The following is a 26,840-nucleotide window of genomic DNA, read 5'->3' as shown; positions in this document are numbered from 1 at the left end:
GATTCCAGGAACAGGTCAGGGTTTTCCCAGAATAAGGTTCATTCCTTTTTACCTGCTGTTTGTGCCATGGAGGCAGATGTATGATGGAAAAGATAATTTCACGAGGCTGATGAGAAGGAAAGGCCATTGGAGAGAAGCAAAGGACAGCTAGCCATCGTGTCTGTCTGCCATGTTTTTAATGTCATTTTTTTGTGAAACAAAGCTAGCAATTGCATTTTGCTTATTTTTCCTATGCCTGCCCAGCTTATATTGTGTGTGTTATGTGTGTGTTTCTGTGTATGTAGGTGCATGCGTGTGTATGTGTGTGTGAGAGTGCGTGTTTGAGAGAGAGGAAAAGAGAATTTTGAATATAAGAACCTATCCAAATCTAATCATAAAAATCCCCAGAGAAACACAGGCAAATGAACACTAAACTGTGCGCAGACATGGTTGTTGTTAACGATTCAGTTTGTATTTATAACACAAATTCATGAAGCATTTGCCTTCCACTAAAAATCATTTCTTAAAGTAGTACTTTTGCTACAGAAGCCCTTAGGAAGCAAAGATGACCTTCAGGACTGTTCCTTCTGTCATGCTCACACCCAAAGGTAGGACTAGATAGCATCTAACTTTGATAACCTGCTAATGAGTAGACTTCCTCAGGATATATACAAGTCGACATGTTTTCATTGTTGCCACATTTTTCTCTCTGCTTGCTTTTTAGCTCTCTGCTTGTTTGGAACAGGACAGAGGGGAAGAGAAAATGTCTTCCCACTATTCTGGCATTATTTTGGCTTCACTCTCAGCGCCCTGGTCACATCAGTCTTGTATTTATAAATCCAACCCCCATATCTAGGCAGCCAACCTCCGCTTTCTCCCTTTGTCAGAGATACCATTGTTCCCCTCATCTTTCATACTGGCTATCACAGGCCTACATCTGACACTCCCTTTCTCCTGTCCTGTCGCTGAGAAATGGGTATCACTAGGCATCGTCCCTCTTAAGGGCCATCTCAGTTTCTGCCTCTAAATCTTTCCCCCATGCTTTTATCCCTGCGAGGACAAAATGGGCTGATGTGACAACCAGAGGGATTTATCTAGAAACTGAGAGAATCTCTTGACCATGAGCCTCTGGGAAACTCCTCCAAACTACCTGGTGGTGAGTTTAGGAGTGTCAAAAGATCAGCCCTGGAAGCATACACACATAACATCACACACACACACACACACACACACACATACAGGTACACAATTAATGGGGAAAAAAGCGGGTCATGAATTTGAAGGAGAGTGGAGGGGGTACATGAGAGATTTGGAGGAAGAAATGAAGTAATTATATAACTGCCAAAATTTTTAAAAGAGAAAAATGTTAAAAAAAAAAAAAAAAAGTGGGAGGCGGAGAATAAGTGACTCACCCTTTTCAGTAAACATCTAAAGTTTCCTGACCCTTGACTTAACCTACCAGTCTGTAAACTTTGTATTGCTCTGCAGTTCTCACCAGGATCCCCAGTTCAAGTTACATCTGCCTTTATTATCTCTCCCCCAACTAGGTAAATGAATTTCTGTGCTGCTGGTAACATCTCAGAAAGAAAACCAAACTGTTTCTTCCTTTACTGGCACACCACAATCAACATGAAAGTCTTCCCTGGCCTCCAAAGGGTTGAGGCTTCCTCATTTCCAGCACGCAAGCGACTGGGCAGGGGAGACAACCTGGGTGTCCTCTGAGCGAGTTCTGTGTGGATTGAGATGGGTTCGGTTACCTTAACTGCCTGACCCTTGGCCTCTGGGGCTTCTGACCAATCAGCTACAGATTAAAGTTCCACAGCCCCAAGTTTGATGAATTTGCTGGAGAGTTTCACAGAAACTCAAGAAAAAAAAAAAACACAAAAAAACACTAGGCTTAAAGGTTCTTAATTTTCTGTACAGGATATCAATAAAACTGGCAGCTGATGAGGTAGTCGGGGTGAGACGTATCCGGTTGTCCCAGCACAGGCTCTACAGCCCTGAGTCCTCAGGGAACTGCAGCTCTCAGGGGTGGGCGTGTCTCCTGGCTTCCTGTGAGAGCTGCATACTCCGTTATCAACAAGCTGGACAACAACCCTGCCTCTCTGCATTTTACCGAGCTTTTAAGAGGCCGAGGAAAGGACTCTGAGGAAAGTGGGCAAAGCCTGTTCGCCTCAAGCGCTCTCCTTAGCCTCTCTGAGCAGCATTCCTTCCCTCAGGGTATGGACAGGACATTTCTGGAATGCTGGGGTCATAAACTCTACCTTCACGGAAAGGTAGATTAAAGAATTTTTTTTTTATGACCAGTTCCAAACCAGACTGGAGGGACGATTAGAATTTAGTTGACCTCCTTGACCTCCCTTGCAAAAGAGAAGTTCTGTCCTATGGCCTGCCTCAGGGTGTAGGGGTACTTCAGGAACCCCAACCCCCCCAATATATATGATGCCACATATGTTTATACAGCTGTCTAATGACACTGCCATTCATCAAGAACTTTATTACATGGCAGACACTGTCATTATCATACTGTGTAGTAGTATCTTGCTTAATCCCATGGCAGCCTTTAAGGTGGTTACTGTCATTACCCCGTTTCTGGATTAGAGAGATAAGATCTGGTTTAAGCACCTTGCCCAAGGTCATATGGGAATGAAGGTGGAAACCTGATTTTAGTCTGGGATGTGACACGGGAGGCCTCCTTTTACTGCTAGCATCAAGGAGCCACTTGATTAAATAAAGGGTTGTTTCTACAGAGTGGACACTTGTTGTTCACTCATTCCACACACAAGTACAGGAGCACATAGGCCAAGGTTTGCACTTGTGGAGGTCAGAGGACAACTCTCAGAGCTGGTTCTTTCCTGTCACCTTGTGGGATTCAGAGAGTGAACTCATGTCACCATGCCTGTGCACAAGGACCTCTGCCGGCTGAGACATCTAGTCAGGCTTTTTAAAAAAACTTATTTTAAGAGATCATACAGATTTTATGAGAAAAATTGTTTCAGCCAGTAATGAGAAACTGGCTCCCTCACAGCTGGAAGAGCAAGGCCTTGTGGGTGAAGCCAGTGGAGGGGTTCCCCTTTCTTGTCCAGGCACTGCCCGGTGTATGACAGTGGGCATGATACAGCTGTAGCCAAGAAGGTAGAGGGGAGATGTTAAAACAAACTGAACCAAATGGAAGCTTACCCATGTCATGACCGCTCGCTTTTTTGTTGTCTAAGCCAGTGAACCTGTCTTCATTACTTAGGATACATCCTGTGCATGTGCTTCTGCCTGTGCATGTGGTGTATGTGTGTGTGTGTGTGCGTGCAAGTAAGCATGCATACGTGTTTGCGAGCATGTAGATGTCAAAGGGTGCCCCCCCATGCCATTCTTCAGGAGTTATGTTTTCTAAGACAGGCTCTCTCACAGGGACCCTTGTGCTCATCAGTGAGGCTAGGCTGGCTGGTCAGCAACACTCTGGCATCCTCCTGCCTCTACCTCTAGGAAGAAAGCAAGCGCCATTGCAGCTATCTTTCCATGTGGACTCTCGGGACCAGACTCAAGTCGCCACGTTTCCTTTGGCAAGTGCGTTACTGACAGCAAGGATCTCCACAGATCCTGGACTTGGGAAATTTGGGACATTCTTGTTCCTAGGACTCTCTGGGTTAACACCTGTTGTCTTGGAATAATCCTTAGACGTGCCACATTGCACATTAATATCCTGCTTTGGAGAAAAAAAATATATATAGTTATCCTAATTTTCTTGCAACTTAAAGCACATCCTGACTAACCCACTGCATTCTTTCTAGGTCTAGCTTGATTTCTTCTTGGGCTATTAGCAAATACCCTGCAACTTGAAACGAGGGAACCAGAAAAGATAAGGCTCCCTTCATACATTCGATGAGGTAACTTTTGACACTTCAGACTTGTAAACGCATCTTGCTTTTGCTCAGCTAAGGGAAGTCCTTTTGGGGCCTGGATCCAATAAAAAAGCCATTTGGGGATGCCAAATTCTCTATTAGGCATCTGCCTGCTGTAAGCCACATTGAAACTCAGCTGATCACTGCTCTAAACATCTAGGCTATGCATCTAGAAGCATCTCGCCCACACTCATTTTGTCAGCAGGTGAAGATTACACTGTTTCTTGCTGCTTAATAAACAGCCAAATGTATCCCTTAGAATAGAAACAACCACGCATGGCTGAGCATCATATGGATGCCCTTAGCACAGTACGTCCGTACACACCCCGGGATCCAGGCTGAAAAGGTGTTCTCCGCATCTCATTCAGGGCTGGACCCCTGTGCTGGGTTAACTACAGGTCCCACACAGCAATGCTAATTTTAGCGGGGCGAAAGAAAGAGAAAGCAAAGGAAAGAAAAATGGCTCTAAGGGAGACTAATGACTGGGAACTTTGAGTCTGTATCTTGAAAGGCAGCGTGGTGTTGAGGATGTGAGCACTGGGGAGGTGGAGCAAAACGATTGAGAGAAAAGACCAAAGCAGGATGGAAGGGATTAAAGTGCCACTGGCCCTTGAATTCTTGCTGTCCTCGGGTTTCCCTTCCTTTCTAATGGAAGCAATTTCAAAAAGACTTACTTTTTTTTTTTTTCCTCCAGCACAATCCTCACCTCCCTACCTTGTTTTGAATTTAAAATCACACTCACAACAACTAGAAAAGTTGGTGTAACAGTGTGTCCTAGATGGGTGGAGGATAGGCTCCTGTTATTTTGAGTTGACCCCTTCACATGACATAATTTTGAGAGAAAAGCTTAAAATTCTGCTGCAAGTCCAATTGTTCCCATGTGAAACACACGTCCAGGGTCCTAGATGGCTGGGACAGAAACCCACTGAAGTGTCCAGATAAGGAACAGGATTGAGAGATTTAAAAAAAAAAATCACTCACAAAAATTAACCAGACACAACTTCTATGCATCCTAATGAACTTCTATACATTTAGAATTGGCATTGGGGCAGAAGCTGCGAAACTTCACTTTAAATTTTTATGTTCTCAGTATCAAATACATTTTACCAACTTATCAGCCACGCAAAACAAGAAGGCCCATGATAGAGTTAGACCTAGAGAAAAAATTAGCTTTACTTATTTCTCATTTATTACTTTTCATTATCGAGATTCAGCTTTTATTTATGTGCAAGTTTATGAAAAAAATAACAAAGAATAGGACTGAGGTCTTGAAAGGCAATGTAAGATCTGGAGGCTCCTATGGAAGCTGTCCTTACCCAGGGGGTGATGGCTCTACTAGGGACGCTTGAAAAATTGGCTGAGAAACAACCATTACCCATAGGTCAAGAATTGCTTTCCTTTCTGTGGGTCAGTAGTTGACTGTGAAGTTGAATGGGGTCTGTTTGTGGTCACTCAGATGGTGCCTGGCCTACAGGGGACAAATAATTGGGGCCCTGGCAGACTCATTCATTTCCCCATGACAAAATCTCCAGCAGAAGGTAGCTTAAAGGGAGGAGGGATTTTGTTGGGCTCTCAGTTCCATGATGGGAGAGCATGGTGGGTTTCAGAGCATCGAGAGAACCTCATGTCCAAGGTGGTGGGAATGGGGTGTGGCTTGCTCACATTTAGTGGATCAGGAAACAGAGCTCGAACCAGAAGGGAACTGCCCCAAAACACAGAAGTCCTGTCAGGTAGGCAGTCAATGCTGAAAAGCCTCCACACTCTTCCAAAACAGCAGCACTGCCTGGAGACTAGTGTTGAAACATATGACATTCAAACCACAGCAGTGGAGGTGGCCGGAAGTCTGGTCTCAGCAAGGCCCTCTTCCCTTCCCTGCACTCTTAGCTGGGAAGCAGTTGGATTTCTTATATGGCAAGCACAGCCAGTCCTTCTGAAGGCAAGACACAAATGTGGCAAAGATCACTTCCACACTGAGTGTCTCACACTCACTAGCCAGCACGTATTCACAGCAAGCTTGCCAAAAAGCACACCAGTATTTCCAATCTGCCACATCCAGGTACCCTAACAATGGAGAAGGGAGTGAGTGTGCAGGCATCAAAGAGCGGATCTACGAAACATTAAGGGCTGTCCCTGCATCGAGCCTTGGAATCACCCTTTCGAGGCTGGAAATGAAATCATTTCCTCCTTCGCCTCTCACCAGTGTTGCGCTAAGCATGACTGATGCAATGCTTTAGAGCCTGCTCAGGTGAAGGCGAGGCCTGCTGTTGTAATGAGGTAAGTGGCTAGCCAGTGGGTTGCAGACCCAGGCTCACACTTAACATGCGAGGAGGAAAAGCTAGGTCACTAACAGCAGAGGCCCAAGCTGAGTTTCCACAGGAAATCCTGCCTTTCATCTCTACCACCCTAGTCCCACCCTCCTTTTCCGAGTTACAGGGGTGGTCAGAGGATAGATCTTTGCCAGGCCCAGGCGGATTTCCTGATTTATCGACACTGAGAACAGCTGGTTTTCAGTTCAGGCAGATTTCGGGCTCACACAGCGGTCCATGTCCTAAAATCAGAGCCCTCTCTCCTTAGAAACTTCAGACGACTTTGCAAAATCTTTCTAAAATAGAGAGTGCGGGACTGAAAGGTGAAAGAGACATGAGACCAATTCCCTTGTGAAGTATGGAGTGGGGTCCTCAACTAAATACAAGCCTCTGAGATTGGGTATTAAAAAGATCTCTGTGAGCCAATGAGACGGGTCAGCAAGTAAAACCTCTGGCCACCAAGCCTGATAACTTTGATTTGGTCCCTGGAAGCCACATAGTAGAAAGAGAACTGAGTACCACAAGCTGTCTCTCTGACTTTTGCATATATGCTATGCTACACTTTCAAACACACACATACAGAAAAGGGATAATTAATAATAATAAATGCACTAAATATCCCTTTAAAAATCTGTCCTTGCTCTTTGGCTAAGGTCAGCGACGAGCGTGTTCTGTAGCTATGACTTATTTTTACTAAAGCGAAGAGACAGTTAAAATATCCCTTTCTGCCGGTGCACAGCTTGGCAAGGGAAAGGTGAGCGGAATGGAAGAGCCCTGTAAGATGATCTTCTTTCTTCTGCTCCTCTCTGGGCTTCTTTCAGCCCCAGAGGGGAGTGGGAGTAAACAGTCCTCCAGTTAAGAGGCTTTTGTCGCTGTCCCAGGGGCACCTCTAGAACAGCCCTGCTTCTCACTGAGAAACCTTAGCGTTCCTCTCTCCCCTGGGCTCTAAGTTCTGAAATTGTAAGCATGAAACTTGAAAGGAATGGAAATTTGTAACCATCTCTTGCTAGTGCCCTCTTTTGGCTTAGTTCTCAGAAATAGGAACTCTGTAAATCTCACTGTGATTGGTACTGTCGTGGCAGGAGCCTCGCTGAAGGAAAAGGAACTGTTGAGATGGGAAGCTGGTTTTCAGCGTGGACTGTGGTGTAACTCTCTGTTCCTCCGGGGTGGGGGGAACATTTGGTAATGTTTGTTGTGAATTCTAGCGCACACTCTGATGCTGTGGATAGTTCCTCATATTCATTCTCTTTTTCTTCCTTGAGATAGGACAGGGTACCTGCCAGGTGTATGTTACAGCACTGGATACAGTACTATGGAGGGAGTGGCCAAGTTGGCAAGCAGGTGGCCTCAGTTTCTGTGGGTGGAAAAAAATGTGGGAAGATGTCAGAGGCCTTAGTAGAGTCTTAAAGAGTGGCACTGGGACAAGATATGGAAGAGGAGAGCAGAGAGCGGAAGCCTGACCTGTGCAGGTTCATTGTGCCAATTCTGTAAACGTAATTAGGCTGAAGGTTAGGTAATATGGTCAGCCTTAGTGTTTGGCAAAGACAGGCACAGTGGAGCTTGTACACAGTGGTATATATAAATAGGCACATGTTTTCTCTACTCGACCTTACCAGAAAGGTCACAAAGCAAAGGAACAAAAATTTAGAAAAAAATTTTTATGTTCTTTTCTCTTTTCTTTCTTTTTTAAATTAGACATTCCACATCTGGGTGTTTATAGATAAGAAAAGAAGCAACTTCATAGTGGTTTTGTTCATAACAGACATAAGTTATAAGGAATATCAGTGATTGCATAAATCCCCTGTCATGTAACTAGTGCACAGAACGCTGTTCGTAAAATGAAGTGAGCTACTGAATCAGCAGTTTGAATGTGCCTTGCCAAAGTGATGCTAAGCGAAAGAAGCCAGGCAAACAGAAGCAGATACTGAATGGCTCTCTTTATGTAAATTTCAGCACAGGAAAAACATATTTCTCCTGGGAACCTGAAGGATGAGAAGGACAGCAGAGGGGAACCTTTGTCGAGAAGTACATCCCTTTATTCTGGTGACAACTTTTCAGCTGTAAGCATCTGTCAGAAGTAAGAAATTTTACTCCTCAAATATGTGAAACTCATCATATGCTTGTTTTGCCTCAATAATGCTGTTAATTTTAATATCTGACTGGTAGGTGGGCATAAATGTGTTAAGCTCAGGAAAAAAAAGACTTTTGTCTAAAACAGACAGACCAGTATTTTAAATACCCTCAAAATTGAAGCTATGAATGAGCATAAGTGAGGGGAAACAAGCGAATGCTGCGGAAAGACAGACGTCGAGGGAGGCCAAGGCAGAGCTCAAGAAGATGGGAGGCAAAACACTGCACAATGTAACAAAGCCTGTGCGCTTTGAATCAATCCATCTTTCTGTTTTGTCATGCTTTGGTGTTCAGACAACCCATGCTATTGTCTTGGGATAAGTTCTCCAAGTCAGGAGTCTAGACTTCCTGTGCCGATTGTCTGCGTTTATGCTGGGCAGACGAGTCTGCCAGAACAGGACATTAGTTCTGGTGTTGGCTGAAACACACTCTGCTGAAAGGTGAAACCAAGAAGGAAGTGTTTCTCATTTTGGGGAGTCAGAGATTTATTGATTCAAGCCATCCCCTCTTTTTCACAAGACTGATACTTTGTGCTCTGAAGGAGATGCTCTCTGAGTGAACGCCGACTGCTGTGTCATGATAGGCACAGTCCTCTCCACAGCAGCTGATGTCAGGCATGCAGTTATGTTTGCTCCACACATGGTCCAAGTATGGGCCCATTGATCTGGCATACCCAACCTACACAAGCTATTTTTGACATTCTCCTTACCACAGAGAGTCATTGACTTGGAGATACATGAACACAGAAGTAAGGCTAACATTTGTCAGATCTCCTGTCTCAATTTTCTTCAGTTTAAAAAAACAAAACAAAACAAAACAAAAAACAAAAAACAACTGAATCATTCAATAATTTAAAGTACTTGCTCTCAAAAGTTTATAGTCCAATGGTGATACACGAGGAACAGAAATAGAAAAAAAAAAAAAATCTCAATAAATGTGGTAGTTTACTGAGAATGGCTTCATGGCTCCTATGTTTGAATACTTGGTCTTTCTTGGTGGAGCTCTTTGGGAAGGATTAAGAGGTGTGGCCATATTAGAGAAAATTTGTTACTGCTTGTAGGCTTAGAGATTTCAAAAATGTATGCCATTCCCAGTTAACGCTCTCTACCTCATGGTTGCATCTCAGATGCAAGCTCTAAGTTACTGGTCCAGAGCCATGCCTACCTGCCTGCTGCCATGTTCACACAATTATGGTCATTTCTGTAAGTGTGAGCCCCAAGTAAGTTCTTTCTCATATTGCCTTGGTCCTGGTGTCTTGTCATGGCAATAGGAGAGGAACTAAGGCAACAAGGTACTTCACAGAGTAGCAAGCCTAGACAGCAACACAAGGGCACTGAACTAGCATGAAAACTCTCCAGACTATGTGTCAGGGGTAGACATCACTGTGAACAAAACCTTGAGTAAAGAGAAAGGTCATTGAAGGGCTCTTATATATAGGAAAAGAAACCAGATAGTCAGTCAGAAACGGCAGTGTGGATGGATACAGATGAGGTGAGCCCCTGCGTTAGAAGAGTGGAGAGAAGAAGAGAATGGAAAGTGGCGGAGATGGAGGCAAAAGTCAAAGGCCACAATGTCCTGCTTAGATGCTCTCCAGAGGCCAGTCTATGGTTTGAATGGGGAGATTTGTAGTTATATTCCAGACAATGATTTTGAAGCACTGGGGGTAAAGCACATAGTGGGGAAACCAGTCTGGAAACTGGAAGCCAAGAATAATTGAGCAGAGTGAGTAGGGTAGAAAGAGAGTGCTTCCCTGAGGTGCCTTCTCACTGACAGTATGCTTGTGAGCATGAGGAAAAGTGAGATTGCAATGACTCCAAGCTGGGTTTTCTGCTTGTACAAACACAGGCTGGGAATGCTTTGCAATTAGCTGGGAGAATTTCACAGGAGAGAAGCAGACTGAGGTATGGGAGACCTAGGAGTTTGGCTTTTGATGAGCTAAATAGCTCTTTGCACATGAGACTTGAAGGTCCTCTAGCTGCATTTCCTTCTTGCATTGGGGTCAAGGGAACAATCAGAAAGCAGGTTTGCTGCCTGGATTGATGTCTAGGCAATGGAGGCTCAGCTGTCCACAACTGAAATGCCAGGAGTGGGAACAGGAGGCAAAGCAGAGTAGCTGGCATGGGGGCAGCTGACATGACAGTGTGGGTGTCAGGCCATGCAGATCACTGGGAAATGCGCAGGTGGAGAGAAAGAGAGGCAGTGAGTCTGTATGTAAAGAAATGGAACAGATGCTTTGTTTTCAAAATGGAGAACCCATTTACAAAGAGGCAGACATCCCAAGTCCCAGAAAACAACATCCCTCCATCTCCCTTCTCTTCCCTCTTTCCCACTCCCCCTCCTACCTCCTCTTCTGCTTCTCCATTCCCAACCTCCTCTCCTCCCCATCTTCCTCTCCCTCTCTTTTTCTCCCCCTTCTTCCCCTTCTCCTTCATCTCTCTGTATATGCGTGTCTGTTGAGGATACAGAAATAGATGTTAGTCCTTGGCTACCAAAGCATGCCTACAGACCATCAGTTATGGTATTAACATGAATGTCTCAGCAGCTATGAGTGGAGGAGCCATGGCGGGGGGGGGGGGGTTAATGCTGGCCGCTGATTTGGGAGGTTGGATGTTCAGAGTTCAGAGCCTACATTTCTCCCTGGTGACACTGTCTGTGGTCTTTGAGGCAAGGCTGGCTGTAGGTAGGACACTTGGTTATTTCAGAGTGAGGTTATGCTGTTTGCTTCTAAGCCAGAGCCTCACAACTCAAACAATATGAATAAATTTGAAGAATATGTAGGAGCAGGAGGAGGGCATTGGCAGTCATTTAAAAGCCTTCTCTGGGATGGATAGTTCAGCAGGGAAAAGGGAGAAAACACTGTTTGCTCTTGCAGAGGATCTAGGTTCCCAGCATCCACATGGCAGCTCACAGCTGTCTATAACTCCAATCCCAGGGTATCTGATACCCTCTCCTGACCTCCGAGGGCTCCAGGCAGGTGTGTGGTGCAAAAAAATCCACCCTGGACCCAGCTGTGGAGGCTTCTCAGGTGGAGAACCCCACTTTAAGTGAGAATCCCAGGGAGAGATGTCTTCATGCTGCCATGCTGTGTTTTGTGGTCGATTTCAAAGAAAAGCCACGGACTGTTTAGTGTTTCCGGCTGCTGCAAGCATTGCCTTTAACCACTTTCTTACTTTTCAAGCAACAGCCCATAATTTAGATGAAACCATACGAATCGAGCCTGATGCAGCCCACAACTCCTAAACTAAAAGTAAGCAAACTTGATTATGCTAATGCCAAGCGCCACAGGTGGCAACAGCCAAACTCTGTGGTGCCTTTGAATCACAACTGTGCAGTGCGGTTTTATGCCCTGCCCCTAAGCTTTTCATTGCTACACTTGCCTGCTCTTCCACACGTATGTTAGACACTATGGCCTCTTAATTTTTAATAAGTGAGATACCGATTTGTTTTGCAAAACGCTCCAACAGGTAAAATTGATTAAAGACCTAGGTCACACACACACAAAAGAAAGCCATCAGCCCCTACAATTGTACTGGGAGGTTTTTTTCTAACTTGAGGAGACACATAAAAGCCTTCTCCAGGTAGGAGAGCTGGATGCTGTCCTAGAAATAGCTTGAGCATAGGTTCAAGTCCCAGTACCCACACGGCCGCTCACAACCATCGGTAACTCCAGTCCCAGAGGATCTGATGCCCTCTTCTGAACTTTGAGGTAGGTACATGGTCCAAAGACATGCCTGCAGGTAAAACACTCGTTCACATAAAAAACAAACAAAAAAACCATCCCAGATGAATCTTTAAAAAAAAATTATTTTAAAAGCATTCTCACTTCCACAGCATTCTTCATGTTCCTTCCAAAAAGCAGCTCTGCTCACTCCTAGATGCACTGTCCAGTGAAACGCTGACCTCCACAGTTTGGGGGGATCCAGCTCTGGCCAGGAGCATGTGTTGGGGTGACAAAGCACCAGCAGTTTTCTTCTTGGGTGGGTGAGGGGGGTCACATAGGCGTCAGTTGGTCCATCCTGATGAAGAAGAGAAAGTGAAGCATCAAAAGTGAAGGTACTGACAGGTGCCTGTGGCAAGCTAGCTTCAGCAGGACTCTTTGGAGGGTGCTTCTCAACCTTCCGACCACTGTGACCCTTTAATACGGTTCCTTATGTTGTGGTGTCGTCCACCCTCCCCGACAGTATAATTATTTCTGTTGCTGCTTCATAACTGAACTTTGCTACTGTTACAAATTGTAATGTAAATGTCTATGTTTCTGATGGTCCTTAATAACCCCTGTGAAAGGGTCATTTGATCCACAGGTTGAGAACCCCTACATCTCTACACTCATGCTTCACTCTGAGGAGTCTTACTCATTGATGCCAACTAAGGGAAACTGATCAGAGTATAAGGACATGTTGTGGACTAAAGTCTTGGTCAGATAATTAAACATTTACTTTTGATGTTCAGATTTTTTTTAAAAAAAATTATAGTTATTAAATCTAAGGTGCAGGCCATCTGAGCAAGCAGAAAAGCCAATTTTAGCTCCATTCTTGGTCCTGGGCCTCTACCTTCAGGTACTGAGGCATAGACGAAACGCTCATGTTTCAGACTGTGGTAAAAATTAAGACTGAATGCCACTAGCACGTCCTAAGCAGCTCATAAACAAGTGTATTCCGGGGAGCCCATCTTCACGCCCCAGCATCCGTCCAAGTGGCCCTCAAGCTGTTCCCAACCAAATGCTCAGCAGACATCCCAAACAGATTAGTGGCAACATTTGGTGATGGGTACAGGTAATTGTCTACTTACTGTTTCCCTAATTTGATCATTGTTTTCCCCTAGTTTGGCCTACCTGCTGTAATTGTGGTTATCCTGTCAACAGGAATTATCTCACACCGTGGAAAGGAAATTCAGTCGGGGCGGCATATGGTGCTCCGAGAATCACAGAGCGAGGCGGATCACCTCAGGTGGAGCCTTAGCAGGTTGACACCGGCTGATGTCACCGAGCCAGGAACCCCAATTAAGAAAATTGCCCAACAATTATTATTCATAGGTTAAAAAAATGTTTTTTTTTCTTTTTTTCTATAAATACCCATATACACATTCACTTCTCTATTTTGGTAAAATTAATAGCTACCTGTGGGAAAATTACAAGTGATACGGGGTGCAAAGAAGAAAGCAAGCAGAGGGTGTGAAGGCCCCTCAGATAGAAATACCCCCTGGTCGTGTATTCATGGATCTGTGGCAATCCACTGAAGCATGATCAACCTCCCAGGGGCCACATCCTTACGAGGAAAGTGATGTTCTCTCCCTGTGAAGACATCAACTAGGAGTTCCAGCTCTCACAGTATCTCTCCTCACGTTGCTGGCAGTCCCTGAGCCTTGAATTGTATTCAGCTGTAAAGAAAAATAACATTATAAAATTTACAGGTAAATAGAATGAGGATGATAAAAATGATACTGACTGAGGTACCTGGACCAGCAAAGACAAGGGTCCCATGTTTTCACTCATGTGTAGTGTGTTGCACTGAATCTTTAGATTTGAGTGTTTAACTTGAAGCACCTGTAGAATGCGCAAAGCTTGAAAGTCACCATGGGTGGGGAGGGGAAGACAGACCTTAAGGAGAGGACACAGAAGAAAGGAAGAATGATGGGGGAGGAGGCTTAAATAGGGAGGGTAGTGCAGAGGAGGGGGTGGAGGGTTTTAGTTAAACTAAAAAAAAAAAAAAAAAGTATAACGGGGGCCTGGAGCGATGGCTCAGCAGTGAAAGCACTAGCTGCTCTCCTAGACCTGGGTTCAATTCCAAGTACTTGTATGGCAGCTTACAACTGTAACTCCAGTTTCAGGGCATGTGAAATCCTCTTTTGGCCCCTGTAGGCACTGTATATGCATGGGGTATAAATACTTACATGTTGGCATACACATTTAAAAACATTTAATACTTAAGAAAAAAAAAGGTTGATTGGGCTTATTCTACACGGGGTATAACATTCTCCCCGAAACCAGACACAAAGTCTAGCATCAGGTACAGGATGCCTTCTTTCCAGTTTTGCTCAGAGATGTCCCCGAGACCCCCAAACAATACAGGCTTTTGCCATTGCTCTTGTCTGTCTGCCGTTCCTTGATGGTAAGACCCTACTGCTGAAGATACCATATACTTGGGTTACAAGGATTGGAGAAATCAAGCTGGTTCCACCTGGGAAGCTTCCTTCATGCTGGCTAGCATGCATAGACCTGGACAGGATGTTTGCAGGGGTGGGAAATCATCATTAGTCTTACCCAGGTGTGAACTAGAATAGTGTCTAGAGCGGCTTGGATGCCGTGGGCTAACCACCCACTTTCTGATTGGACTTAAAGCCTGCCACATCGGAAACAACACGTGCCGTGCCTGGTCCTATCAATCTGGCCAAGACCCTATGGTTAGAAAACTTGGGCTTCCAGGGGTGAACCCACTACTATTGTTTTGCTAGTAGACATAATATCAAAGTGTCTTCTAAATTTTTATCTTTCTATCCGTGGATTAGAGCAACTCATAGACCTCATCTGGAAAGTTTCCTTGTGCAGTGAATGATGGTTAATTCAGAAACACAAAACTTGTCAGAAGTGCTCAGCTGCAAATGGGGCATCCAGACCAGACGTGTCTCTAAAATTTGAGAAAAAATTAACAAATGATATTTCCCAGTTGTCGGACAGAGTGGTCCATTCCAGTAATCCTAGTATTTTCATACAGAAGGAGGGAAAAGCAGGGAAATGTGAGTTCAAGGCCAGGCTGGACTACACAGAGGGCTCCTGTCTAGGGGCACATACCTGTCATCTTGCCATTCCAGAAGCTAAAATAAGAGTGTCACTAGTTTTGGATCAGCCTGTCTACAAAGAAAATTCCAGGGCAGCCTGGGCTACATAGCTATGTAGCAAGACCCGTCTCAAAGAGCAAAAACAAAAATTAAAAAAAAAAGAAAGAAAACAAGAGAGAGAGGCGGGAGGCGGGAAGAAAACAAAACAAAATTAAAGAGAAGGAGGAAAGAAAAAAGAGAGGGAAGGAAGGAGGAAGGAAGAGAGGGAAAAAGAAAGGAAGGGGAACCGGTGAGGTGGCACACAGCTGTAATCCCGGCGCTCTGAGGGGCAGAGGCAGGGGGATGCCTGTGAGACAGAGGCCAGCCTGGACTACAAAGTGACTAAAGAATAGCCAAGGCTACACAGAGAAACCCTTTCTCAAAAACAAAAAAAAAACAACAGACAAAGGAAGGACGGAAAGAAGGAAGAAAGAGCAGCAGCTGGCCACACTGGCCTTTGACAGTATTTCTTGACCTTTGCTATAAATTACAAGGAAGCCACATCCTGCCTGTGTCACTTGCTCTGCACCCCGGAGTTCAGCTCTAACACTTGTGAGGCCTGCAGAATGAAAAGGCGCTTTTTTTCTATGCCCAGCACTTACATACTACAGATGCTAATTGTTAGTTCAGTGAGATTACACTCTTTCCCCACCACTCTAACAAATACACCTTCATAAAGCGAAACTGAAAAGTAAGTGTGCAACTGTGGCTGTTAATGCTATCCCCTCCCCCTCCCCTGGGCTGTGATTTTTTTTTTTTTTTTTTTTTTTTGTAAAATTCAAGTTGACTTTCACTAAAAAAATATGGCCAGGGGTGGTAAACTATCTCAGACAAGTGAAGTCAATTGTTTTTATGGCTACTGACGTGCTTTAAGGTATGAGTAAGTATTAAAGGTATGCCTAACTTACCGAGTATAATTTGTATATTTATACTTTAGCAAAATCACATGTTGTGTGTGCATAATTGACATTGCCCTCACGTGTGTCTCACTGCTGGTCAAGTTCCAGCAGAACGGAAGTATGGCACACCAGCGGCTTTTCTTGTTCCTTTCATCACAGGTATGCTGGTGATTGCCCTGCTTAGTTTCATTTTTTTTTTAAATCACATAAATGATGCAGGCACTCGTCTGTGACTGCCGCTCACTACTTTGTCATGCTATAGCTGTCGGATATATTTAATTAAATTATGATCGTTCCATTAAATATTTTATCCTCAAACACATAACAGAAATAAAATACGATTTTCTCACGTGCTATGTGGATATGCTTGAATCAAAAGGATAAATTGAGGATAGACATAATGGTGAGATGTCAAAATTATTTCTGATATGAATTTTCACATGGTCCACGGCAGCTTGTCACCAAATTTCACTAAGAAGTAAGAAGCCACTAATTTTTTTTTTTATCCTTACTATTTTTTCAGAACCCATAAGGCTCTCTCCTCCTTTTTATACTGAATTGGTTTGGTCATGAGTAGGTAACTTTGTACTTGTTTTCCAGTAATGTATGATACACCCTCTTTGACCTCCTGGAGCACCAGGAATGCTCGTGATACATGGTAGACATACATGCAGGCAAAACACCGAGAAACATGAAAATAATGGATTAAATTCAATTTAAAAGTACTGGCCACCATTGGCAGATGGTGTCCACGATTTAACATCAGAAAATGTGGTCTGGTGGCCCACAGCCAGCTTTAACTCCAGCTGCAGGGCATTAAGCTCTTTTGCCCCCTTTGGGTGCCTTCATACATGGCAGCATATGCTCATACAAAATACGTTTTTAAAAATTAAAAAATAAAAAAATAATAAAGGAATGGGCAGAGAGTATCATCCAGGTGTGTTGGTAAACACAAAGCATATCTTCGAGGTGACTACAACAAATTTAAAAATGTAAAAATCGCACCACTGCCATCGACCTGCTATCTGTCAAAGCAGGCTCCCAGTCTAGCCTGAGTCTATCCCAGCTTGGAGTCAACGACATCCTTGTTCCCCGACAGACAGCTTCTTCCTCTCCCGCTTCTAATCAGATGATGCGGGCACAGGACCTGACCCCTCTGCTCCGCAAGGCTCCCTGGGAGGTGACGCTAGCCTGCTGAGATGTGGTGTGAGCTCATTTCAACAAGAGCACATTGATCTGATGTCTCCAATTGGCTAGTGTAATTGCAGATCTCAGCAGATGCAGGAAGAACTCTGAAGAGCCGTTGGTTTGTAAAAGCTACTTTAAACATCCCCAGGGCAGTGACCACGGCTTTGCCGATAACACCCTCTCAGCTTAGCCTGGCTTTTTTTCTCCACTGAAGAAGAGGCCTAGTTAGAGACGCTCACAGGTGGCTGTCACCTGAGGGACTTATCTCCAGCCCTAGACAACCCTTGAGGCTGTCTGCTTCATTCCCTGACCTCTCATAGCCTATGTCTTACCACCCAGCAACCCCAACCCTTGTCCCTTTGTTTATTTATCTTTAGTGACCAGCTGCTTTTCCTTTTGCAGCTCACATTTCTTCACTCCACTACTTTGACACGTTGACAACTCTTAAGGGTTTTTTTTTTTCTTGTTTATCTATGCATGGTTTGTTCACCTCAAAGACTAAAATTACTGAAAAAGAAGAAAAAGTAAATATAAGACCTTCTTGCACCACTGCACACCAGGCAATTCCTTTTGCTCTCATCTCTGGCCTCTGCACAGCAACCTCAGGCACAAACTGTGAGGCTCTCCCTCTCAGCATCTTCCCTGTCTCTTGGCACCCAGCTCCATGCCCCAGACGCCTCCTCCATTCGTTCCTTGCATTACCTTGTTTTCAGCTAGCTGCCATTAAGCTCTCAGTACATTTCCTCGGGGCATCACCCAGCATGTTACACCAATCTCACTCAGGGGCATCATGTTTCAATAGTGCTGACCTCAGACACATCTTCAGCACCCCAGAAGAAGGCACCTAAAAGTGAATCTTGTGCACATGAAACTATCTGGTAGGACCCACCACGTCACTGCTCCCACGTCCTTCAGCTTCATCCTTTCTATTTCCTCCTCACTCACAGCCCATTTTCCACATGAAAGCTCACATCCACTTCCATCCAGACTCCACCTCAGCTTTCGGCACTTCTGCTGGGCCTAATGTGTCCCACCTGAATAACACCTTTGTGCCCATCTCCCTCAAGCTGTGTTTCGAGTTGTGCTTTCCTGTCCTGTTTTCTCTGACTTCCAAAGTCTCAGAATTTGACCCATTCTGTATGTCTGGAGAAGATAGTCTCCAGATTCTCTTGAGCCAGTCTCAGGTCCCTTCTGTACCTACCTCCTCCCTGCTTCGCTGTGAGACTTCAGATGGGGCACCTGTGCACTGTGCCTTCTTGGGCCCAGTCACTGGCTTTGATGCAAGAGGAAATATTTGGCTCTCAGCTCAAGCACTGGTATTTTGACATCCAATTGTTTGCTTATTTAAGAAGGAAACACTTTGAGCTAGGAGATGGGTTGGTTGGTAAGGTACTTGCTGCAAATCCACGAGAAGCTGAGTTTGGATACCTAGCACCCATGTAGAAACCCAGGCATAGTGTCACGCACCCATAAACAAGAGGTTTGGGAGGTAGAGGCAGGGTTATCCCTAAAGCTTGCTGGCTAGCCAACCTAGGAAAATCAGTGTCTCTCCAGATTCATCAAGAGTCTGTCTCTAGAAATGAAGTAGACAGAGATAGAGGAAAACACCATTGGCCTCTGGCGCTCAGACACACCTACAGACATGGGCATTATACTCACAATAGTAACACTCAGCTGGGGCAATTGGCTCAGGACTCTAATTCCAGCTACATGGGAGTCTGAGGCAGAAGGATCACAAGTTCCAAGGACTACGTAGGCTACAGAGAATTCAAGGGAAGCCTGGTGATTTTAGCTAAACTTGTGCTAAAATAAAAGGCATGAAACAGTCTGGGGATATAGCAATATATAAATTAAATATATAAAAAATATAAAATACATATATTATATAAATATATTTTTTAAAATACTTGTTTGATATGCATGAGGCTCAATCCCCAGTATGACAAGAGGAAGGAAGGGGGGGCTAGAGGGACAGGGAGAGGGACGGAGAAGAGTAACTCTAAGTTCTTGCCTTTAATTTACTCTGTGCACTTGGTCAAGCTACTTACAGCCTCTCTGAACCTCTGTTTTCTCAAATGGGAGTGTGCTGAATCCGTTCCCATCAACAGACTGTTACGTGAGCTATGCTGAAGATTGTCAAGACCTAATCTCTCCAAAGAAAAGAATTAATATTTTCTTCACGGTGTGATAAGAAGAGTGGGTTGTTTTCGAAAGTACTGTTGGCATATGTTAGTGCAAATAAATGAACATTCCCATCTCTGCTGACTCGTGTGGCCTCACGTTACATACCAACCTGAGAAGGAGATGAAAGAAATGCTTTCCAGCACTTCAAGGTGGGAGCGCTATGCCCCACTTTTACTCACAGCTGGCTGGCCACTCCTTCTGCAGACTGAGACAGTTATAGACGAATTCTCTGGACAACTTGGGACTCAGGGCACTGGGGACATTATCACACCTGCCTTGTTCCTCACCTTTATTAGTTAGTCATTGCAGTTGAAACCTAGGAGAAACATAAAGGAAATGTGAAGCAGAGAGGGACACAAAAAAAGTCAAAGTGGTTCCCTGGGCCTATCCTATCCTATCACTGATCTACTTGTAAGTCAGTGATCTTAGGCATCGCCTGACCTATCCCCTCTACTTTACCCATGCTCTGCCCCCAAGCTACGCTCTATGGCTGCCAGGCTCAGATCCCTGACCTAGCTATGATCCTAACCACATCTGAAGCTGTAAGAGAGTCTGACAGTGTCTCGCAGCTGCCCCTTTCTCCAGACAACTGCCTCTGAGGACAAGAGCCACTTGCTTGAAAGAAAAAAAAAAACCCTCTCCAGAAATGTATAGCCAGTAACCAGCAGACATGAGACAGAAGAGCCAAATTCCTGGCCTAGAACAGTGCTGTTCTGTGTGGCACGTGTTCTATAATCTTCCTCCCATGGATCAAAGCACTGCAGCCACGCCCTCGCCTGTCCTACCTTGAATCAGGCTTTGACTAAGAAACCTCATCTCATCTCTTCTCTGTATTGCCTCGGTCGAGAAGCCATTTTAACCGCAGTGCATGCTGTGTCTACCCAGCCACCATTGGAGCGGTATCACTTACTGCCTAGTTGCTGGTCCCAGATACCTGACAAGAAGCACTGTAAGGGAGGAGGGGTTCTTGTGCCTTCCAATCTGAGCAAAGGTGTTACAGAAGGAGCAGAAGGCAGCTGGTCGCATTGTATCTGCAGTCAGGAAGCCGAGAGCAGACAGGACAGGAAGTGGGACCAGGCTGTGAAACCTCAACCCCACCTCTCAGTGAAGTGACCTACTTTCTGCAGTCATGCACCACCTCCTAAAGGCTCTAGAGCTTTCCAAAATACCACGGCCAGGTAGGGGACCAAGTACCCAAGCAGATAGGATACACTTCATATTCTAACCATATTCTTCACTTCATATTCTAGTGGGGTTTTGTGCAATCCTGGCATGCTCTTTCTGTGGCTGAGCTGTATCTGCAGGCTGGTCCTCCTGCCACAGCTTCTATCTAGTTCAAAAGGCTGAAGGAGGGGCACCAGCTTTAACTTAAAGGAGCCGAGTTAGCTCTTCTTCCAAAAATCCCTTTACCAGGAGTAAGTCAGTTTAGCCCTCGCGTCAAACTTTACCCCGCTGCCAAGCAGAGGAAGAGGTGAGAGAAACCTAAAGTCCCTTTCTATTCTATAATTCCCTTCTAGCATTTTATGACCAATTCTTCTCTTTCCGTTTTGACTCAGGAGGAGCGCACAGGAGAGATGTGTGCATTAAACTCAGTGACGCCCTCCCTCCCTCCCTGTCTCCGCAGCAAGGAAGCCACACACGCATTTCTGGTATTTATTCAGCACATAGCGCATTCAAAGAATGGCTTTTGAATAAAATGGTCCAAGCACCTACTTTTTGGTGGGAAGCTGGCAGCGGGGCTTGCTCATTTCACCCTGGCATCCACTCAACATCCGCTCTTCTCTGCTCTCTGCATTCATAAAATGATGTGAGAGTCTGCTGAAAAAAGACAAAACCTGCTCAGATCAGTGCAGGACTCATTTGTAAAAGAGGAGAGCAGGGAGCTTGTTGAATCAATCGTAAGCCACATTGTTCATTTGAGAAGTGAGGAGTTCACTTGCCTTGCCTTTTAACTTCAAAATGTCTTTGCATCCAGTCCTTGATCTGCCTTTCCTGACGCTCTTGTAAGATAGATTTTTTTTTCTATTTGGAAAATGAAGAAACCAAGTCAGAGTGTGGGTGTGTGACTTGATTTTAAAGTGACAGCGAATTGATGTCACAAGCAGGCCTGGAGCACAACGCTTACTTAGTTCTTAGCTGCCAGAATTCAGGCCCGTCACATGTCGCTTCGAGACAGTCGAGAGGCGGCCTGTTTCGTAGTAGTGCTTCTGATGGTGGATCATTGTTACACAAAAGGGAGCGCTCTAAAATGAAAAACTTCTGGGGAGACAACGGATTTTGTAGAATCCTTTAAAATAGGGCATCTTGGGAGCTGGAGAGATGGCCTGATGAGGAAGAGCACCCCACTGGTCTTGCAGAAGACCCAAGTTAAGGTTCCAGGACCCAGGTCAGGCAACTCCAACTACCTGTATCCTGTTCAATGGAATTTGAGTCCTCTGGACTATGTGGGCATGTGCACACAAACATACATGCCAAGACACAGACAGACAGACACACAGAAAAACACTGACTCACACAGACACAGACACATGTCAACACACACAGAGAGACATGCACACACAGACACATTCTTAAAAATAAATTTAAAACACTTTTAAATAATGTACCTTACAGCCTTGCTCTGATCAAGTATTTTGCCCATTATTGAGGAAATCACGACTCTTAAACAATGAACCTTACTTTGTCATTCCTCATACGGTATTTCTTATTGCCCAATTAAATATTTGTATTTATGTCTTATTGTCTCTCTCCTTTTAGACAGAGTCTTGCTATGCCGTCTAGGCTGGCCCAGAATTTGAGATCCTCCTGTTTCACTTGAGTGTTGGGATTGAGGCTGAGCGCCGCCATACCAGGACCCCCTGAATGGGAGGAAAATGGTGACAGATCGCTGTTTATAACCTTTTGTTTGTTTCCATTGTTCCTAAAGCAGGTCTGTTCCTGTCTTTTGTATAGACAGATGTAAAAATAGTTCAAAGGATGATCTGTGTTCTGGCGAAAAGGGGAAATAACAAACACATACATTTGGTAGAAGGACATTGCACATGAGCTCAGGAAGGAAGATAGACTAATCTAATTGTAAGTTTTAATAGTGCAATTGAAAAAAAAAAAGCTAAGTCCTTATGGTTTCACTGAAGACTCATATGAAGTTATTTTTATTTTAAATGTTTTTCTCCCGTTTCCTGTGGCAGAAATAATATATGCACCCCTGGCTCAGACAGGAGGCATCTTCAAACCTTCATCTAGAGAGAAGATTCTGTAAGGGTAAATCACTCTTAGGAAAAGGACATAGCAATTGTAAGTCCCTCTTCCTGGGGGGACCATACATCACACTGAACTGGATACACTTTAGTGCAATGACAAAGCAACTGGTTCTCCCAGTGTCTTAAAAAGCTTCCTCATCACTTTCTCTGTATGCCCACCCAAGGTGGCAACAAAACACTGTCCTGAGTCATCCTCAAGCTGGAAGCGGACATCATCTGAACCACGGCCAGTCAGGCCAGTCACACGTGCTGGTGAAAAGTTTCAATTTTGTGGTAGCTCTTAAAGCTTCAACAAGGAAATGACACCATTTTCTCTACCTACTTTTCCTGAGCTTGAGAGTCAGGTACTCAGATCCATAACAACTTATTCTAAAGGTGGCAAGAAGTTTATCTGCTGAAGATGCTAAGGAAGGGATGCCTGAAGACCTGCTTTTAGCTCTAAAGATCACAGCCCACGCTGTCGAAGAGCCAAACTGAGTCCGGGTAGAATGTTTTTCTCCACACGCAACATTGCTCCTCTGAGGTCCTCAGACATTGGAAGGTAATTCTGCCACATTGCATGCACCTCTCTGCCTGTCTGTCTGTCTGTCTCTCCCTCTTTCTTGCTTGCTCTTGTTGCCTTCTCACGCCACCTGGCACAAATGCTTTCTTAAAATGTTCCTCCCTGCATTGAGCAGCCTGGAGGGGAAACTTTCCGTGATCATTCTGGCAACAAAAATGATCTTCAGGGAGCAGCCCGGAAGCTGTGTGCAGAGGGGCTGAAGGCTCACTCCTCTGTAGAGCCCGCAGCAGAATGAGCTCCCTGATGAGTCGGCATTCAGGGCGCATCCCATCCTGATTCACTGGGCTGCTCTGAAAACCTTTCTAAATGCAACCCCCAAGTTCTCTGCAGACAGCGGCCTGTCAACCTGGGAGTTGGCTTGTTTTCTGTGATGCTTTCTTAGCAAGGGAAAAAAAAAGCCATTCCCAGGAGTTTCTTTGACTGGTTCCTATAAATCAGAATTGAAAGACATCGTGGCCAGAAGCCTTTGAAAGAAATGTCTGGTCTTTCTTCTCTAGGCTTTTAAAAGACCACATCTTCAGAAGCCATTTTCTTTATCTATCTGTGGCTAAGTCGAGACTCCTATACAGCAGAGAGAGGAGAATTTTTAAAAAGAAAGGAAGGAAGGAAGGAAAGAGCACATCACGATATCATGGGGAGTTTTTAGGTGCAGGAAACCTGGAGCTTTGATGTTGGGTACATTTTTATCACGCTATAGATGTCAGCGCTTCTTCAATCCCATTAAGTGGGGCAAAGGACAAAGGCACAGTTTCTTCGTTCTCCTCTGAGATCATGCCCCCACTAAGGTGCTCTTGTACCCGGAGGTCAGCGCATTAGCACCACCAAGCCCCAAGAAGGTCTCAGTACTACTCAGAGCCGCTCTGGCTGCTTGGAAAGCAAGCTGCAGCTTAATGAGACACGTTCTCCTTGGAGACTTCTCTCTCCTCTAGGAATTCTGTAAGTGCTTTATATAAAACAGTAATAGGATGCTTCAGCCAGACTCTCTGGCTCAGATTCACTAAGGGTTATTCCCTTTGGGAAGGAGAAGCAGGTAGCCGAGTGATAAGGCCATTAGGACTGACTGTACCCTGTGAGCGGGTAGTCCCAGAAGCTACTAGTAAGCACAAAAGGGAGTCAATGAAAGGCTGATCAGACTTCCTGGTGGGTTATAGTGTTGTCTGTGGACAGTCTGGATAGTAATGAGCTGGGAGTGATTTAGTGCCATGATTAGTACTAAGCAGGGGAGAGAAGCTCAGGGGAGCTGCAGAGGTGTGATGGGTGAGACGTCATGCTGGCTCCACATTGATAAATTACCCACCCTTTCCAAGTGCCAAGGGAATCCTCTGGGCAGCCATAGCAACAGTTCCGGGAACTCAAGGATGCTGCAGATCAGAGCAGAATCCCATGGGTGGAGAGAGATTGCTTCTCCTTTTTCCCTGCCTGCTTCACCTTTGTTCTCTAAATTCATGGGGGCTTGGGGGTGATCGGGGCTTTCAGCTGCATGTTTCAGGATCATCTGAGTCTGTCTGTATTAGATTCTGTTTAAAGTAGGTTGAGCATGGTGCTGAGATTTATCAACGGAAGATCAACAATTGTGAGACAGTGTGGGAAGAGGGTAAGTAAAGCCATGAGCGGTTTTGAAATAGCACGTGGGTGGGCCTGGGGCTTGGAAGGCCCGTTATCTGAGAGGATAAACATAAAGAGGAACCTAAACCAACGACAGATACTAGTTTTCCTTTCCCTTTGCACAAATCAGAACTTCTATTCAGCCAGTGGGTTTACTCTGAGACATAGCTATAATTTTCCTATTTAAGAGATGGGGATTGTTTCTTCTATCTTTAATAAGGGCCTGACTTGATGACTTGGTTCTAACAAATGGAATAAGGCAAGCACCAACAGGTTTAAATACTAAATCATAGACGTCAGTGGCTTCTCCCACAATCTCTTCAGGCCCTCACATTCTGAGGGATGTCAGTTGCCACATCATGAGGACTCTCCACACATACAGAGGAATACACCCTACAAGGAACTGAGGTTCGCAGTCCACAGGGCTATGAATGTGCCATCTTGGAGTCTATTCCTCTACCCACAATAAGGTCTTTTTCACATGTCCGTCACCCTTATAGACATCGTGATGGCAACCTGTAAATGATCCAGAACCAGGCTATTGAGTTAATAAATACTCAAATTCTTGGCCCATAAAAATTGTTATGCATAGTTGTCATCTTGAGCCATACAGTTTCGAGCTGATTTGGTACCAGGCATTAGATAACTAAGACATCTAGAAATAGGGTCACCATGGCACACATGTCCAGAATAAAGTCTGGGCTGATGCACCCCCATTTAATGCCACGGCTTACTGCCACTTGCTTTTACGAAACTCTCAGAATATCTGAAGAGGAGGAGGAAAACAAGCCTGCACTTACTGACTCTGTGCTTGGCGCTGGGAATGGACTTAGCAGTTGAACACATCTCTGAATTGTTCTCTTGCACCCGTTGTTGGGCTAAGCAACAAACAACAAAAGGCCTCACAAAAAAGCTGTAACTGAGGTATGTTTGTCTGACTGCTACTCCAAAGTGACTTAGAAGAAGATCTGTTTCTCTCTTCTGGGGTTAAGAATAAATATAGGCAAATCTGAATGACAAATAGCCAGGATTGTGGTGGCATACACCAGGAATCCCAGCACTTAGGAGGTGGAGGCAAGAGGATGGAGAGTTTGAAGTGATTCTCAGCTTCATAGTGAGTTCAACGAAAGCTGAGACTATATGATACCCCTTCTAAAACCAAAACAAAAACAAAAAAAAGAGAAGGTGAAAATGAGAAAATGGCATCTATAGTTTATACTGACTTCTTTGAGACGCTTCAAAAGAGTTAAGGAATTTTTTCTTCTATCACCTGAAGAAAGGCTTTCTCCTACAGGTCAAGTTTTTTATAAATATCGTCCCTAAGCTTTTCATACTCACCAAGATTTATTTGTCTTTCTCAGCACTATATCTTGCAGACTTGCCAGAGGAACACAGTGCAATAAAATATTCGGTAAAAATGTCCAGATCCTATTATGAAATATCTTCAGCTTATTATGAGATATCTTCAATCTTTTATAAAATATCTTCAGTTTTCAACTCAATGGAAAGTAAACAAGTCATGGTCTTCTCCAGAAGTGATTTGCTTTGCTGTCAGAACATGGAGGCTCTAGGGAGCTTTGAGAGTCTCAGACTAATGAGAGTGTGAGGTCCTGGCTTCAGCAGTCTGGGTAGCTGGAGAGGTGGGGAAAGTCTCAGATTCTCCACCTAGACCAGTGCACCTGTTTGCTCCCTGAGATGGTGATTTTTCAGTTTCTAAGCAATGTTCTTTTGATGCTGTTAAGGGGTCACTCATAAATTTGGCATCATATCAACAAATTACAGTTGCTTAATTTCTACAAAAATTCCTAGTTCCATTTCATTCCAGTTTTTCCAAACCCATCACACGCCCGTGCATACGAACACACACACATGCACACATACACACACACACACGCACACACACACACACACACACACACACCATAGACACATAAACACACATACACACATGCAGACACAGAAGCACCTCTCTCTGTGTCTGTCTGTCTGTCTGTCTGTCTCTCTCTCTCTCTCCACAT

The 26,840-nt window shown here is 44.6% G+C and overlaps 1 long non-coding RNA gene across 1 annotated transcript in view; it reads right to left on the bottom strand.

Annotated features, from left to right (window-relative positions):
- Positions 1-20,431, bottom strand: part of LOC132649017 (uncharacterized) — a 49,652-nt gene extending 29,221 nt beyond the window's left edge. The window contains exons 1-4 of the long non-coding RNA XR_009587406.1: positions 20,306-20,431; positions 19,683-19,711; positions 13,581-13,687; positions 12,135-12,327 (exon numbers count right to left, since the gene is read on the bottom strand). This is a non-coding gene — a long non-coding RNA (uncharacterized LOC132649017). The remainder of the gene's footprint in view (positions 1-12,134; positions 12,328-13,580; positions 13,688-19,682; positions 19,712-20,305) is intronic.
- Between the last annotated feature and the right edge of the window lie 6,409 nt (positions 20,432-26,840).

This window comes from Meriones unguiculatus, chromosome 18, assembly GCF_030254825.1.
Source record: "Meriones unguiculatus strain TT.TT164.6M chromosome 18, Bangor_MerUng_6.1, whole genome shotgun sequence".
Classification (NCBI taxonomy): Eukaryota; Metazoa; Chordata; class Mammalia; order Rodentia; family Muridae; genus Meriones; species Meriones unguiculatus.
This window is presented reverse-complemented; position numbering and strand designations above follow the sequence as displayed.